This window comes from Oryzias latipes, chromosome 15 (genome assembly GCF_053564925.1).
Source record: "Oryzias latipes strain Hd-rR chromosome 15, Olatipes_Hd-rR_3.1".
Lineage (NCBI taxonomy): Eukaryota > Metazoa > Chordata > Actinopteri > Beloniformes > Adrianichthyidae > Oryzias > Oryzias latipes.
In genome coordinates, this window is record NC_136251.1 from 11,125,815 (window position 1) to 11,142,298 (window position 16,484).

Here is a 16,484-nt window from a genome sequence, read left to right on the forward strand (position 1 = left end):
TCTACCCTAACGTTAGCCAACTTCATGTCCTCTGTTAAGACATCCATATATCTCCTCTTTGGCCGTCCTCTTGCCCTCCTGCCAGGCAGCTCCATCTCCAACATCCTTCTACCAATATATCCACTATCCCTCCTCTGAACATGTCCAAACCATCTCAGTCTGGCTTCTCTGACTTTGTCGCTAACACAGGCAACATGAGCCGTCCCTCTGATGTACTCGTTCCTTATCCTGTCTAACCTGGTCACTCCTAAGGAGAACCTCAACATCTTCATCTCCGCTACCTCCATCTCAGCCTCTTGTCTCTGTCTCACTGCTACCGTCTCTAACCCATAGAGCAGAGCTGGTCTCACCACTGTCTTGTACACCTTTCCTTTGAGTCTTGCTGACACTCTTCTGTCACACAACACTCCTGACACTTTCCTCCAACCGCTCCAACCTGCCTGCACTCGCCTCTTCACCTCTTTTCCACACTCCCCATCACACTGAACTGTTGACCCCAAGTACTTAAACTCCTGCACCTTCTTCACCTCAGTCCCCTGTAACCTAACGCTTCTACCTTGATCCCTCTCATTCAGACACATGTATTCTGTCTTACTACGACTGACCTTCATGCCTCTTCTTTCCAGAGCAAACCTCCACCTCTCTAGCTGTTCCTCCACCTGCTCTCTACTCTCACTGCAAATTACAATGTCATCCGCAAACATCATTGTCCAGGGAGATTCCTGTCTTACCTCGTCTGTCAGCCTGTCCATCAGCATAGCAAACAAAAGGACTCAAAGCTGATCCTTGGTGTAGTCCCACCTCCACCTTGAACTCCTCTGTCTGACCTACAGCACATCTCACCACCGTCATACTTCTCTCATACATGTCCTGAACTACTCTGACATACTTCTCTGCCACTCCAGACGACCTCATACAGTACCACAGCTCCTCCCTCGGCACCCTGTCATACGCCTTCTCTAAATCTACGAACACACAATGCAGCTCCTTCTGACCTTCTCTGTACTTTTCCATCAACATTCTCAAAGCAAAAATGGCATCAGTGGTGCTCTTACGGGGCATGAAACCATACTGCTGCTCACAGATCTCCACCTTCTTCCTAAGCCTGGCTTCCACTACTCTTTCCCACAGCTTCATTGTGTGGCTCATCAACTTTATTCCTCTATAGTTGCTGCAGTTCTGCGTGTCACCCTTGTTCTTAAAGATCGGAACCAGGACGCTTCTCCTCCATTCCTCAGGCATCTTCTCACTCTCTAAAATCCTATTGAACAACCTTGTTAGAAATTCCACTGCTGTCTCTCCTAAGCACTTCCATACCTCCACAGGAACGTCATCAGGACCAACGGCCTTTCCGCTCTTCATCCTTTTCAGAGCCTTCCTAACCTCATCCTTTCCAATCTCTGCTACTTCCTGCTCCACAACAACCACATCTTCCTCCCTTCTTTCCCTGTCATTTTCCTCGTTCATCAGCTCCTCAAAATACTCCTTCCATCTTTTCTGTACACTCTCCTGGGTTGTTAGCACCTTTCCATCTCTGTCCTTAATCACCCTTATCTGTTGCACGTCCTTCCCATCTCTGTCTCTCTGTCTGGCTAGCCTGTACAAGTCCTTCTCTCCTTCCTTTGTGTCTAACCTGTCATATAGCTCATCGTAAGCTTTCTGTTTGGCCTTTGCCACCTCTCTCTTCACTCTACGCTGCGCTTCCTTGTACTCCTGTCTACCTTCCTCAGTCCTTTCTACATCCCACTTCCTTTTAGCCAACCTCTTCCTCTGGACGCATTCCTGTACTTCCTCATTCCACCACCAAGACTCTTTACCGTCTTTCCTCTTTCCAGATGACACACCTAGCACCTTCCTACCTGTTTCCCTGATAATCTCTGCTGTAGTTTCCCAGTCCTCTGGAAGCTCATCCTGACCACCCAGGACCTGCCTCAACTTCTGCCTAAATTCCTCACAAGTTTCTTCATTCTGTAGCTTCCACCACTTGGTCTTCTTTTCTGTTTTCCCTCTCTTTTTCTTCCTGACCTCCAGAGTCATCTTACACACCACCATGCGGTGCTGTCTGGCTACACTCTCTCCTACCACCACTTTGCAGTCATTAACCTCTCTCAAATGACCTCGTCTACATAGGATGTAGTCCACCTGAGTACTCCTACCTCCACTTCTGTATGTCACTCTATGTTCCTCTCTCTTCTGGAAGTAAGTGTTGACTACAGCCATTTCCATCCTCTTCGCAAAGTCCACCACCATCTGTCCCTCCAGATTCCTTTCCTTCACACCAAACCTGCCCATCACCTCCTCATCACCTCTGTTGCCCTCACCAACATGCCCATTAAAGTCTGCTCCAATAACAACTCTCTCTCCTCTGGGAAAACTCTCTATGACCTCATCCAACTCACTCCAGAATCTCTCCTTCACTTCTAACTCACAGCCAACCTGTGGCGCATACCCACTGACTACATTCACCATCACCCCTTCAATTTCTAACTTTAGGCTCGTCATCCTGTCTGAGACTCTTTTCACCTCTAGAACACTGTTTACAAACTCCCCCTTCAGAATCACTCCTACCCCGTTTCTCTTCCTATCAACACCATGATAGAACAGTTTGTATCCTCCTCCAATACTACGTGCCTTGCTGCCCTTCCACCTTGTCTCCTGCACACACAGTACATCTACCTTCCTTCTCTCCATCATGTCTGCCAGCTCTCTGCCTTTCCCTGTCATTGTGCCAACGTTAAGAGTCCCTATTCTCAAACCTATGTTCCTGCCTTTTCCCTTCTCTCTCTGGCCACGGACCCTTCTGCCTCCCCTCTTTCTTCCACCAACAGTAGTCAAATTTCCACCGACACCCTGTAGGTTAACAGCATCGGTGGCGGTAGTTGTTAACCCGGGCCTCGACCGATCCGGTATGTCTAAAGTGTTGTGGATGATTCGCACGGTTATTTTGGCAATTTTTACGCCGGATGCCCTTCCTGACGCAACCCTCTCTATTTATCCGGGCTTGGGACCGGCACAGGAGTAACTGGCTTGCAACCCCTGTGGCTAGATTCAACACTTTTGTTATCAGCACTTTTATGTTCTAAAAGTGATGTTCAAATGTTCAAATACATAATATGTGTTTTTTTTAATTTTCATATATATATATATATGTATACTTATTGGAATTTGTTTTCCCACTCACGGGCAAGTGACCAAATATGGTAACTTCATTGGCATTGATTTTCTACATGAAAATAAAAAAAATTGAAAAATGTCACCAATGATATGAAGTCTTGTTATGTTTTCCAATAACACTCTAAGGTTGAATTTTTGAATTTTAGAGTATTTCATTGAGTGCCCTATAAAGGGTTAAGGGTAAAAACTCCAGAAGGTTGAAAATGAAGAAAAAGGGTGAGACACTGATGTAGTTATGACTGTGTGTGTGTGGGTGTTATCTTTACTGTTGTTTCTTTCACTTTTCCTCCTTCCCTCTATGCTTACGGTTAAGGCAGGTTCTTTAAACATTAATGGTGGGAGGGATACAGAAAAGAGGGCGATTATTAAAGATATTTTTGGAGATAAGGCTTTGGATATTTTGTTTTTACAGGAAACTCATAGTGATGTGACATCTGAAGCAGAATGGGCTCTGTGGTGGAGGGGTCAGTCTTTTTTTTCTCATGGTACAGTCTTCTCTGCTGGGGTGGCGGTTCTTTTTTCACCTAGGCTGAGTTTTAATATCTTATCCGTCAGTGAGGTGGCCGCGGGCAGGTTCCTTGCTGTGAGGGTTGACCTGGACGGGTTTAACTTTTGTTTGATTAACTTTTATGCACCTGCAGAAGGTGCTCACAGAATCCCTTTTTTCCTCACTTTAGAGGATTTTTTGAAAAACTGTGATCCAGGGGATGTTATGGTGATGGGCGGTGACTGGAACTGCACATTGGATTTTACTTTAGATAGAACAGGTGCAGAACCTCATTTCCAGTCATCCTCGGTTTTATCAAAGATTGTTTGTGACTCTTCTTTGGTTGACGTGTGGCGGCTTAATAATCCCCAAACCAGACAATAAACGTGGGCCAGGAATGTGGGTGGGAAATTGAGCCTCGCTAGACTGGACAGATTTTATATCACAGACAGTTTTAGAAACGGGGTTTGTGGATGTTCCATTTATCCAGTTGCATTTAGTGTTCATCATATGATAACACTAGAATTGCACCTTGGATCTTCTACAAAAGGAAGTTCATACTGGCATTTCAATGTGAAGCTTCTACTAGATAGAGTTTTTTGTGAGAAATTTGAGTTTTTTTGGGAGCTTTGGAGATGTAGAAGATCAGATTTTGTTTCTGTTAGCCAGTGGTGGGAGGTGAGTAAAGCACAAATACGGGTTTTCTGTCAACAGTATACAAGCCATTCCACAGTTACAACTAAGAGAGCAATATCTGCTTTGGAAAAAGTAATCTCTGGGCTAGAAAACACTTGTTCAACTCATAGTGCGTCACAAGGTCAATTACTTAAGAGCAGACGGGGTGAACTAAGTTCTTTTCTCCGTGAAAGGGCTAAGGGAGCTTTAGTTCGAGCTCGGTTTACCACCATCAGAGACATGGATGCTCCCACGTCGTTCTTTTTCAACCTGGAGAAATCTGTTTCAAGGCAGAAACAGATGGTTTGTCTGCGCCTTCTTGATGGGACTGTTACTACGAGTCCGGCTGCCATGAGAACTCTTGCGGTGGATTTTTATGGCGGCTTATTAGGAAAAGACGACTGCGACAGCGACTGTGTGGATCAGCTGATGGAGGGACTCCCACGACTGAGTGACGCAGACAGGGATCTTTTGGATTCTACAATCTCCATGGAGGAATTGACTGCTGCTGTGGGTTAGATGGCGCTCGGGAAGTCTCCTGGTTTGGATGGGCTGCCGGCGGATTTTTATAAACACCTCTGGAAGTGCCTGGGCCCGGATCTACTAGAGGTGTACAAGTATTGCTCAAAGACTGGATTGTTACCTTTCTCATGCCGTCATGCTGTTCTCTCTCTTCTTTCTAAGAAAGGGGACTTAACTCCCCTGAAAAACTGGAGACCGCTTGCTTTGCTCTGTACAGACTATAAGTTGCTTTCTAAGGTCCTGTCCAATAGACTTAAGAATGTTTTAGGTGTAATCATTCACAGAGATCAGTCCTATTGTGTGCCTGACCGATCTATTATGGACAATCTTTTTCTTGTACGTGATTTATTTGATGTTTGCAAACACTGTGACACCTCAGTTGGACTATTATCCTTGGATCAGGAGAAGGCTTTCGATAGGGTTGATCATTCTTATTTATTTTTTGCTTTGAGAGCTTTTGGTTTTGGAGAGTTTTTTATTTCTTTGTTGGCTCTTCTGTATAAGGAGGCTTTTTGTTTAGTCAAGATTGGTGGCGGACTGAGCAGACCTGTTATGGTTCAGAGAGGGATTAGACAGGGATGTCCCCTTTCTGGACAACTTCACGCTATTGCCCTTGAACCTTTTCTCCATAGATTACATACTCGGCTTACAGGATTGATGTTACCAGAAATGTCCCACAAACCATCTCTTGTGGTGTCTGCATATGCAGATGATGTAACGGTCTTTGTTCGACATCAGGCAGATATTGTTTCTCTGTGTAATGTTCTGGATCTTTTCCAAAGGGCTTCTTCGGCTAAGGTGAACTGGGGTAAGAGCACCGCTCTATTGTTGGGACGTTGGTCGGGCTCCATATTGCCTCTTTTGCCTGGGAATCTTAATTGGGGAACGGAGGAGATGAAGTTTTTAGGAGTTTATTTGGGCACGTGACGTGACATTTTTCAGAAAAAGAATTGGGAGGGTGTGCCAAACTGTCTAGATGGAAATACCTGCTGCTTCAGCTTTCTTTCAGGGGTAGAGTTCTTGTTGTCAATAACTTGGTTGCCTCGACACTTTGGCATAGTATGATGGTGTTGCCTCCTCCTGCAAGCCTCATCACTGCACTTCAAAAGACCGTGGTGGATTTCTTTTGGTCTGGTCATCATTGGCTAAGAGCTGCCGTTCTCTACCTGCCGGTTGAGGAGGGCGGTCAGGGATTGATTGATATTTCAGCCTGTGTAGCTGCCTTTAGACTGCGGACAGCGCAGCGTCTGCTCCACGGTTTTGGACTGCCGTGGTTGGATACTGCATGTGTGCTGCTGAGGAAAGCTGGGGGTTATGGATTTGACAAACATTTGATTCTGCCCCAGCTTCATACCTTGGATCTGACTGGACTTTCACCTTTCTACTGCTCTGTCCTACGAGCCTGGCGACTGTTGCTCTGCAAGAGGGAATTGGTTTCAACACCTGGAACATGGCTGTTCGAAGAACCTTTTTTTGGAAACGACCTCATCAATTCGCAGACTCTTTTTTCCAGCTTCCCTGAGGTCAAAGTTGAGAGATGCGGGCTGTGTGAACAGTATTCATCTGTGTGTTTTATTTATGGGCCAAAATGTTAGGCCAGAAAGCGAAGAGTCCGTGTTTTGATAAACTTTCTTTCCGGTGAAGCCAAGTTGGCGGTATGGTTGACAAGGAAAAATCGGATGCGGGGAGTTGGGTCTGACGATGTTCTGTTTCTTTTTAAAAGACTTCTGGTGGCAAGGTTGAACGTCGAGTTTGGTTTTTCTAAGCTCACACACGCACTTGATGTCTTTGACAATATTTGGGCTGTACAAAATGTTTTGTGTTCTGTCAAAGATGACTCTTTAGTGCTAAATTTTTGAGTTTGTTTCGTTGTTATTTTTTGTTTTCTTCAGTTTGTGATGTGAATATTTTCTTTGTGTAATGATGATTGATCATTAAAGGTGTTTTGAAACTCAAAACTCTTTCTTTCTTTCTTTCTTGCACTGCATGCTGGGAGATTGGTAGCGGCGGCAGCATGGACGGTGTGGGTGAGTGAGTGAGTTTGAGAGTTTGACAGAAAGTTTGTGTGGTTTAGTGCTCTTTTGTTCGCTTTCTATTTTGAGTTATTTACTGATTTTAACGACTTTCACTGGTGAGTTTGGGGGATCAGCGGTTCACCCGCCTCGCCGGGATGGCGTCTCAGACGCCGTCCTTGTCCCTGAGGCATGGGGTCCGCGTCCAACCCGACCCACAGGTGTCTGTGGAGACAATTCTCCTTGCCGTGCGTGGGAGACTTAGTTGGTCACGCCAACATTACTTATGCTTCTCGGATGAACAAAGGAGTGATAGTTTTTCTGACGGAGGAGCATTTGGTGTCTGACTTGATCGCGTGTGGCGTCACTGTGGGCGGGGAGTTCCTGCAGGTGTCCCCGCTTATGGCAGGCCATTTTAACATTAAAAGGCTAGACTGGATGTGTGTTGCAGATATCTTTATTTGAGTTTTGCCTAGTCAAAAAGAACATTTCAGATATCCGCAACTACATTCTTCCTATCCGTAATCGTAATTTTAGATATCCTCAAAGATATTATTCCTAGGACAAATGACATCACTTTCGCCATTCATTTGTATGGGGTTTACAATTACAGATATCTACAATTCAGTTGCAGATATCCACTTCATGAATTACGGATATCTGTAACTGAATTGTAGATATCTGTAATTCAAGTTTCAGATATCTACAATTTCATTCTTACTAGTCAAAACTCAAGTTAAAGATATCTTTAATTCAAGTCAATTTAAGATATCTACATGTTCCTTTTCAGATATCTTAAATTAAGTTTTGACTAGGCGAAATGACGTCGTAGATATCTGTAGCTGGAATTGTGACTAGTCAAAATGACGTTGTAGATATCTCAAACTGGAGTTAGGGATAGTCATAATTTAATTGTAGATATCTATAATCAAGTTACAGATATCTTGAAATGAAATTTGAATAGAGATATCTGAAACTTGAGATATCTGTAATGTTCATTCAGGATAGTCAAAATGTAATTACAGATATCTTGAATTAGAGTTTCGACTAGGCGAAATGACGTTGCAGATATCTGTATGCAAATTAGGTCCGCATCGCACTTTAGGGGAGGAGCAGAGCGTGTTGTTGTAATCATTTAAATTGCACCTGCTAACTTGTAATTAGCACTGATTAGCACCATGTTGCAGCAGTACGACGGGGTTTTAGGACTAGTTTACAAAAAACGTTTTGTTTTCTTTAATTACAACTTTTATCTCGTAAATTTAGGAGATAAAAGTGTTGTGGAGTGTGTGTGTGTGTGTGTGCGCGCGCGCATGCGTGTGTGTGCTGAGATGGGGGTGAGTACGGAGCGGAGGTGTGTGTGTTGATACTGTGTGTTCGGAGGACGGAGCACCGTAATAAAGAGAAGGTGTGTCCCCCCCCCCCCCCCCCCCCCACCCCCCCCAGAATAACTGTTTTGGAGTCGTTCTTAATCCGCACTGGAGGTTTAGGGTTCCGATCAGGAAAGTGAACCCCGAGGAAGAATCGCCTTCGGCGGAGGAAATCTCCCCTGCGCTTCTGACCGCGATCGGAAAGAGAGAAAAGAAAAGAGAAAAACACCAAAGTTTTCCGTTTATCGGAGCCTAGCTTTATTTCCGGATAGCTTTAACCGAAGTGATTCTGAACCTTTTGGCGTCTCAAAATCAGATTATTAGTGGAGCCGGCTTTCCGGGGTTCGGTGTCGGTAAAGCGGAGTTTTATCTGTTTAATAAGGAGCTCAGAGACACATGTGGGCGCAGAGAACCGCTGCAGCCTTTATTCTCCTTTTCATTCACATATCCTGAAGTTCATCTGTCACCTTATGTCATGAACCTGTCATCCGAACACCAATGCAGAAGTAAACAGTGTTACATACACCTCTCCTCCAGATGAAACGTCCCGATCCAACATAAAACAATAAAGAGGAATGAAAATAGTCTGTTATGTTAGCATTACAACGTGGAAAATGCCAAAAGTGCTCCTCCACAGACGGAAGCGTCACAGAAACGTAGAGATCTTGTCTTTAATGGAGAAAGAAAGGATTCAGGTGGACATCTGCAGGGACACTGACGGCTTCGGGCTGCAGAGATCCTGCAAACCACCCATCAATGAATAAAACATGAATAAATCATAAATCAAACTAACGAATTTCCAAACATTTATAACGTTATCAATAAACATTCAGCTCACCTCTTCAACAAAGTTTAGTCGGTCTGCTGCTGCTGTGTGGCGTTCACCTGCTGCTCATCATGCTCACTTCCACTTAATATCGTAAATTTAATTTAGGACTTAAAATCTTTTAATTTTACTGTTTTTGGTGGCCCTAAATCTCCGTCGTAGAGCAGCCAGCGGGCGAAGCGATTTTTAATCGTCTTTTTAATGCTGCAGCCCGTGCAAGACAGGAGGAGCTAGTGATGATGACGTTTGAGATATCTTTAACTGTCATTCTGCCTAGGCAAAACTGAATTACAGATATCTACAATTGTCATTTAAGATGTGTGACGAGTTGAATGTCGTTTTCAATGACGTCATTGCAGATATCTGTAATTCAGTTTTGACTAGGCAAAACTGAATTATAGATATCTCTATCGGTCGTTTCGACTAGTCACAATTACGTTACAGATATCTTGAATTACAATTCCAACTATCCAAAATGTAATTACGACTAGTCAGAAATACGTTGCTGATATCTACAATGTTCATTCCGGATAGTCAAACTTAGCCTTTTGATGTTAAAATGGCCTGCCATACCCCGCTCGCGGTGCCGTCGACGCGTGTCATTGTTTCGGGGGTTCCCCCGTTCATTCCCAACAACGCTCTGGAGAAGGAGCTGCAGCGTTATGGAAAGTTTGCTAGCGGTTTCCGAACTGTAGGTTTAGGGTGCAGGAGTGAGAAACTGAAGCATGTTCAGTCCTTTCGTAGACAGGTTTTCATGTTTCTGAGCTCTTCTGCTCAGACTCTAGACGTGTCCTTCCGCGTAAATCACGGGGATGGCAATTATTTGGTCTACGCCAGCACAGGGAGTCTGAAGTGCTTTGAGTGCGGGAACGCTGGGCATAAGCGCGCCGCCTGCCATCACAGGGCAGCCGAAGGGCGGCCTGATGAGGCCGCTCCGGCCGCTCAGGTGGAGCAGGGGCTCGCCGCTGCAGACTTGGTGGGTGTGGGGGACCCTGCCCTTCTAACTGATACAGATCCTGGTGAAGGTTGCAGCTCTGAAACTGCTCAGAGCAGCAATAGTGAGGTTAATGTAAGAGACAACACTGTTGCTCCTGCCTCAGATCTTCAGGAGGAGTCTGAAGGTGGTGTGAGTGTCAGTATAGAGAGTGTTGGCGGTATTTCTGACCATTCTAGTGGTGATAAAATGGGCACAGGGGTGACTGGTGAAGGGGTTGAGTGTGCAGATGGACAGTCTGCTGTTACTGATGATTTTTCTGCTGTGATTCCTCCTCCTGTCACCACAGACATGGAGCTGGATTCAGACTCTGACTGTGTCTCTCTGGCAGAGTCCCAGATATCGTCCGATGACATCTATTCACTTGAGGAAATCAATCACTTCCTAGATGATTCATTTGGTAGACCAGTTAAAGTGGCTGATTATTTTCCAGATTTGGAGAAGTTCATTCTGACGTCACTAACTTTGCAGAAACAAGTTGACTTTAATATACTTGATGAAAAGAAACGGTTTCGATTAAAGAAACATGTCACTACCGTTCGTAGACAGTTGAAGGCTTTGAAGGGTAAAAGCTCCAGAAGGTTGAAAATGAAGAAAAAGGGTGAGACACTGATGTAGTTATGACTGTGTGTGTGTGGGTGTTATCTTTACTGTTGTTTCTTTCACTTTTCCTCCTTCCCTCTATGCTTACGGTTAAGGCAGGTTCTTTAAACATTAATGGTGGGAGGGATACAGAAAAGAGGGCGATTATTAAAGACATTTTTGAAGATAAAGCTCTGGATATTTTGTTTTTACAGGAGACACATAGTGATGTATTAACTGAAGCAGAATGGGCTCTGTGGTGGAGGGGTCAGTCTTTCTTTTCTCATGGTACAGTCTTCTCTGCTGGGGTGGCGGTTCTTTTTTCACCTAGGCTGAGTTTTAATATCTTATCCGTTAGTGAGGTGGCCGCGGGCAGGTTCCTCGCTGTGAGGGTTGAACTGAACGGGTTTAACTTTTGTTTGATTAACTTTTATGCACCTGCAGAAGGTGCTCACAGAATCCCTTTTTTCCTCACTTTAGAGGATTTTTTGAAAAACTGTGATCCGGGGGACGTTATAGTGATGGGCGGTGACTGGAACTGCACGTTAGATTTTACTTTAGATAGAACAGGTGCAGAACCTCATTTCCAGTCATCATCGGTTTTATCAAAGATTGTTTGTGACTCTTCTTTGGTTGACGTGTGGCGGCCTAATAATCCCCAAACAAGACAATACACGTGGGCCAGGAATGTGGGTGGGAAATTGAGCCTCGCTAGACTGGACAGATTTTATATCACAGACAGTTTTAGAAACAGGGTTTATGGATGTTCCATTCATCCAGTTGCCTTTAGTGATCATCATATGATAACCCTAGAATTACACCTTGGATCTTCTACAAAAGGAAGTTCATACTGGCATTTCAATGTGAAGCTTCTACTAGATAGAGTTTTTTGTGAGAAATTTGAGTTTTTTTGGGAGCTTTGGAGATGTAGAAGATCAGATTTTGTTTCTGTTAGCCGGTGGTGGGAGGTGGGTAAAGCACAAATACGGGTTTTCTGTCCGCAGTATACAAGCCATTCCACAGTTACAACTAAGAGAGCAATATCTGCTTTGGAAAAAGAAATATCTGGGCTAGAAAACACTTGTTCGACTCAGTGCTTCAAAAGGTCAATTACTTAAGAGCAGACGGGGTGAACTAAGTTCTTTTCTCCGTGAAAGGGCTAAGGGAGCTTTAGTTCGAGCTCGGTTTACCACCATCAGAGACTCGTCGTTCTTTTTCAACCTGGAGAAATCTGTTTCAAGGCAGAAACAGATGGTCTGTCTGCGCCTTCTTGATGGGACTGTTACTACGAGTCCGGCTGCCATGAGAACTCTTGCGGTGGATTTTTATAGCGGCTTATTCGGAAAAGAGGACTGCGATAGCGACTGTGTGGATCAGCTGATGGAGGGACTCCCACGGCTGAGTGACGCAGACAGGGATCTTTTGGACTCTACAATCTCCATGGAGGAATTGACTGCTGCTGTGGGTCAGATGGCGCTCGGGAAGTCTCCTGGTTTGGATGGGCTGCCGGCGGATTTTTATAAACACTTCTGGAAGTGCCTGGGCCCGGATCTACTAGAGGTGTACAAGTATTGCTCAAAGACTGGATTGTTACCTTTCTCATGCCGTCATGCTGTTCTCTCTCTTCTTCCTAAGAAAGGGGACTTGACTCTTCTGAAAAACTGGAGACCGCTTGCTTTGCTCTGTACAGACTATAAGTTGCTTTCTAAGTTCCTGTCTAATAGACTTAAGAATGTTTTAGGTGTAATCATTCACAGAGATCAGTCCTATTGTGTGCCTGACCGATCTATTATGGACAATCTTTTTCTTGTACGTGATTTATTTGATGTTTGCAAACACTGTGACACCTCAGTTGGACTATTATCCTTGGATCAGGAGAAGGCTTTCGATAGGGTTGATCATTCTTATTTATTTTCTGCTTTGAGAGCTTTTGGTTTTGGAGAGTTTTTTACTTCTTGGTTGGCTCTTCTGTATAAGGAGGCTTTTTGTTTAGTCAAGATTGGTGGCGGACTGAGCAGACCTGTTATGGTTCAGAGAGGGATTAGACAGGGATGTCCCCTTTCCGGACAACTTTATGCTATTGCCATTGAACCTTTTCTCCATAGGCTACGTACTCGGCTTACAGGATTGAGGTTACCAGAAATGTCCCACAAACCGTCTCTTGTGGTGTCTGCATATGCAGATGACGTAACGGTTTTTGTTCAACATCAGGCAGATATTGATTCTCTGTGTAATGTTCTGGATCTTTTCCAAAGGCCTTCTTCGGCTAAGGTGAACTGGGGTAAGAGCACCGCTCTATTGTTGGGACGTTGGTCGGGCTCCATATTGCCTCTTTTGCCTGGGGATCTTAATTGGGGAACGGAGGAGATGAAGTTTTTAGGAGTTTATTTGGGCAGTGACATTTTTCAGAAAAAGAATTGGGAGGGTGTCATGGAGAGAGTGTGTGCCAGACTGTCTAAATGGAAATACCTGCTGCTTCAGCTTTCTTTCAGGGGTAGAGTTCTTGTTGTCAATAACTTGGTTGCCTCGACACTTTGGCATAGTATGATGGTGTTGCCTCCTCCTGCAAGCCTCATCACTGCACTTCAAAAGACCGTGGTGAATTTCTTTTGGTCTGGTCATCATTGGCTAAAAGCTGCTGTTCTCTACCTGCCGGTTGAGGAGGGCGGTCAGGGACTGATTGATATTTCAGCCCGTGTAGCTGCCTTTAGACTGCGGACAGCGCAGCGTCTGCTCCACGGTTTTGGACTGCCGTGGTTGGATACTGCATGTGTGCTGCTGAGGAAAGCTGGGGGTTATGGATTTGACAAACATTTGTTTCTGCCCCAGCTTCATACCTTGGACCTGACTGGACTTTCACCTTTCTACTGCTCTGTCCTACAAGCCTGGCGACTGTTGCTCTGCAAAAGGGAAATGATTTCAACACCTGGAATATGGCTGTTCGAAGAACCCATTTTTGGAAACGACCTCTTCAACTCACAGATTCTGGTTTCTGCTACCATGAGGTCGAAGTTGAGAGATGCGGGCTGTGTGAAGCTTGGACATCTCCTACAGACTCCTGTTCCTGAGCTTTCTGCTTTTACTGGAATACGATCTCTCAGAACACTGGAAAATCTTGTGGAGGAGATTTGTCTCTCCTTGCCTGTGTCTTATCAAGCCTACGTGATGGATCCTACTGCATCTAGCCAGTGGGTGGATGGTGTGAATTTCATCTTTCCTCCTCTGCAGGTTTCTCCGGCCTGCGAGGGATGGCAGGAGGACGGAACTAAACTCCTGTCCTGGACTACTCCTCAAATAGGAACCTTTGAAACGATTGGGAAGAAGTCTTTATATTTTTTATGTGTTAAAGTTTTGAACTTGCGCTCCTTAATGGACGTCAGAGTGTCGAGGTGGGCTGAGTTGTTTGGCACGGGGTCTTCCCCGAGGGGCTGTTGGAGATCCCTGTACAAAGCTCCTGTTGAGAAACGGGTAGGTGACCTCCAGTGGAGGGTCGTACACGGGATCATAGCCACAAACAGATATCTGGTGCACCTTAATCCTGGCGCGGGGGATGGGTGTCCGTTCTGTTCTGTTGCAGAAACTGTGGAACATCTTTTTTTGCAGTGTCAACGTCTGACTGGACTTTTTTCTCTTCTTCGTTCTTTTTTTGAGGGGCTGGGAGAACAGTTTTCCTCTGTGTGTTTCATTTATGGGCCAAAATATTTGGCCAGAAAGCGGAGAGTCCATGTTTTGTTAAACTTTCTTTCCGGTGAAGCCAAGTTGGCGGTATGGTTGACGAGGAAAAATCGGATACGGGGAGTTGGGTCTGACGATGTCCTGTTTCTTTTTAAAAGACTTTTGGTGGCAAGGTTGAACGTCGAGTTTGGTTTTTATAGGCTCACACATGCACTTGACGTTTTTGAAAATATTTGGGCTGTACAAAATGTTTTGTGTTTCGTCAAGGATGACTCTTTAGTGGTAAATTTTTGAGTTTGTTTCTATGTTTTTGTGTTTTCTTTAATTTTTTGATGTGAATATTTTCTTTGTGTAATGATGATTGGTCATTAAAGGTGTTTTGAAACTCAAACTCTTTCTTTCTTTCTTTCTTTCTTTCTTTCTTTCTTTCTTTCTTTCTTTCTTTCTTTCTTTCTTTATTTCTTTCTTCCTTTGAAAAAAAAGAAAACAGGTGACATTTACAGTGTTAAATGTTAAATGAGCTTCAATGGTTTCAGTGCTCATGTGCCAAATCAGAATCATTGTACTTACTTCCTCGAGAAGTTACAAGCTTCTGTAACATATCTGAAATGAAACTCCATGGTTGACTGTGTTTCACAGTCTAAATCTATTTTAAGGTAATTAAAATGTCTTTTACAAACTAAAACAATCATATTTATAGTCTGAGTATTTCAGAAACTGATGATCTACTGGGATTTTCACCCACAATCATCTCAAAGGTTCACTGACAATGGTCAAAAAAAGAGAAAATATCCAGTAAGCAGCATTTTTGTGGGTGGAAATGCCTTGTTGAGGTCATAGGAGAATGTCCAGACTGGTTCCAGCTGATAGAAAGACAACAGTAACTCTAATAACCACTGGTTACATCCGAGGTCTGCAGAAGAGCATCTCTGAAGGCAAAACACATCCAACCCTGAGGCAGATGGACTACAGTAGCAGCAGAGCACACCAGTGACACTTCTATCAACCAAGAAGAGGAAACTGAGGCTATACTTTACACAGGCTCACCAAAACTGGACAATAAAAGATTGGAAAAAGGCAATCTGGTCTGATGAGTCTCTATTTCTGCTGTGACATCTGGATGTGCCAGAATTTGGCATCAACATTAAAGCATGGGTCCATCCTTCCACCACAGTGTACCCATTGTGATGGCTTTTTCCAGCAGAATAACATGGCATGTCATAAAGCTGGGATCATCTCAGACTGGTTTCTTGAATATGACAATGACTTCACTGGACTCAAATGGCTTCCACAATCAGCAGATCTCAACCCAATAAATCACCTTTGGAATGTGGTGGAACGGGAGATTGGCATCATGGATCCGCAGGCAACAAATCTGCAGCGACTGCATGATGTGATCATGTAAATAGGGACCAAACTCTGAGGAATGTTTCCAGTACCTTGTTGAATCTAAGACACAAAGGATTAAGGGCTTTCTGAAGGCAGAGGGGTGTCCAACGTAGTATTTGGGTTATTTAGGTATTAATTAGTTTTTAACTTCAACACTTCTTCCCTTTTTATTATCAAATGGCTTTTTTTCTCTTATTTTATGTTTATTTGCTATTTACATTTTTAGTTACACTGATCAAAAATATAAATGGAACACTTTTGTTATTGCTCCCATTTTTTATGGTATGAACTTAAAGATGTGAAACATTTTCCACATACACAAAATAACCAGTTCTCTGAAATATTGTTCACAAATCTGTCTAAATCTGTGATAGTGAGTACTTCTCCTTTGCCAAGACAATCCATCTCACCTCACAGGTGTGCCATATCAAGATGCTGATTAGAAAGCATGATTATTGCACAGGTGTGCCTTAGACTAACATCTATCTATCTATCTATCTATCTATCTATCTATCTATCTATCTATCTATCTATCTATCTATCTATCTATCTATCTATCTATCTATCTATCTATCTATCTATCTATCTATCTATCTATCTATCTATCTATCTATCTATCTATCTATCTATCTATCTATCTATCATAACTTGGTACTTTGGGATGTCGATTCACCTGTCTTACTTTTTGTTTTTTATTTTAGCAGAATTAAGATACCTCATTAGATTTATCCTATCCACATTACATCAAATATAATAATTTTCATGTGTTCGTCTATTG